The sequence below is a fragment of the Acanthisitta chloris genome, unplaced genomic scaffold (genome assembly GCF_000695815.1).
Source record: "Acanthisitta chloris isolate BGI_N310 unplaced genomic scaffold, ASM69581v1 scaffold3452, whole genome shotgun sequence".
Classification (NCBI taxonomy): Eukaryota; Metazoa; Chordata; class Aves; order Passeriformes; family Acanthisittidae; genus Acanthisitta; species Acanthisitta chloris.
The window spans coordinates 1-1824 of NW_008660858.1; the positions used below are offsets into that span (position 1 = coordinate 1).

Consider the following 1824-nt stretch of genomic DNA (forward strand, 5'->3'; position numbering starts at 1 on the left):
TGACGCATGTGGCCCCTCTGCCTCCCCCAAAAGACTCTGCCGCCGCCCCGCTGAGCCCCTGGATGCCGCTGCGCCTGCCGTGGTGGTGGTCTCAGTGAAACACGACCCCCTGCCTCACCTCCTCCCCGAAGCAAATGGGCACAGAAGCACCACCTCACCCACAGTAGTTTCACCTGCTATTGTTTCCCCCACACAGGTAACCGGAAAAAGAAAGAGAAGGAAAAAAAAAGTGGCCGCCCCTCACCCCATCCCACATAGTATCCACTGCACCCCTTCTTTCTTCCCCACCTTCCCCCGAGGCAGAGCACCGATGCACACTGCCAGCCCTGGGGTGGCTCCTGAGGTCATGCTTGCTCTTCAGGCACTCAGAGCCCTGACGTGAGTTATCCAGCTTACTTGCCTCACAGTTTCCTGAGGAATGTCAAGGCTAAACTGGCCCTGACACGGGGGTCAGGAAACTGGGGGGCAAGTAAGCTGGTGTCCTGATCCCACTGGTCTGGTGGCCACTCATTGCGTGCCTGGGAGTCAGACTGGAGTAGTTGCCTGGGTGCTGCCATTCTACCCCTCAGCGGCAGCGCCGATGGCTCAGCCCCGCGGGCTCCCCCTTTTCTGCCTTGTTTTTTTTTCTTCTTTCTCCCCTATTTTATTTCTCTTTTAGTGAGAGATGTGAATTATGAAAGTCGGGCCAGAAGAGTAGATAGGGGCATCAGGTATCATTAGTGTGTGTGGTGTTCTTGATGTGCTAATGAACTATTTGAATAACCTCAAATGCAGGAAACAGCCGGGAGAATACTCAATTACACACTAGTAATGAGGGTGTAATTTTAAACTTCAGAAGTTAACAAGAGGGTTAATATGGCAATTGCATTCATCTTGTATTTGTTTATTTAAAATAGCTCTTTTTCCTGGCAGTGATCCTCTTCTTTTTTTTTCTTTTTTTTTTTCTTTTTTTTTAAAAGGCACATTGGCTTTAGTTGTGTTAGTTTCACCATAGTGGTGAAATATACAGTCAGAGCACAATTAAACAGGTTTAGGTGCAGCTTAACTGTGGAATGAGCCCAAATTCATTAGATGTGTTTTCGCTGAGGTGGTGTTGTCAAAAACGCTGTTGAGCTGTGCCTTGATATGTGCCTTGCGGACCCCCCCACTCCGCTGTGTGCCAGCACGTGCTGGTGCCTGCTTCCCATCCCCTCCGAAAGTACTTTCCTCTTGGGTGTGTGAGCGCTGGAGCTAAATTACTTCAATTAAAGACTCACTGCACCTCTACAATTGGCTTGAAGTTTGAAGTCATTCTAACTAAATCTATAAAGCGTATGCAGTTACGTTGTGCCCCATAAAATACCGTGTTTCAGGCAAGAACTTTACTGCTGGCTGCCCTACATGATTACAAAACCCCTCTGACATTCTTGTGTCAAGTAATAACAGGGATCGCAGCCGGCAGCCAGAGAGTGCGGCGCTGGGCAAGCACAGGTATATGACATGCCTGAGCTGTTTCCCAAGTGGAAATACCAGTTCTGGACAGACTGACCCTTTCAAAGAGTTTGCCAGCTAATCAACCAGCCTGAAGGCTAATTGGTGCGGAGGGGGGGGAGAGGGAGAGAGAGCAGGGCTTCCAGTGAATGCCTGCATAAGCGTCTATGTTCTTTAAGATACCTGTGACCTCCCCTTTCTGGCAGGGAGGCTTTTTTTGGACCACATCAGTGGAGTACTGTAGCTTGATCTCCTGCTGTGTGTATCTGGTGTCTCTGAATGGCTTAGAGGCTTGATTATGTGCAGATAATGTTTTTGTTCTAGCTCATTATTTCAGGTAAAAGCTAATGCTCG

The 1824-nt window shown here is 48.9% G+C and overlaps 1 protein-coding gene across 1 annotated transcript in view; it reads left to right on the forward strand.

The window, feature by feature from the left end:
• Nucleotides 1–7: 7 nt before the first annotated feature.
• The window catches only part of KCTD1 (potassium channel tetramerization domain containing 1), a 65212-nt gene continuing 63395 nt past the window's right edge, over nt 8–1824 (forward strand). Inside the window, exon 1 of the mRNA XM_009069970.1 lies at nt 8–196. The gene's annotated coding sequence lies outside the window, so the exon portion shown is untranslated. The remainder of the gene's footprint in view (nt 197–1824) is intronic.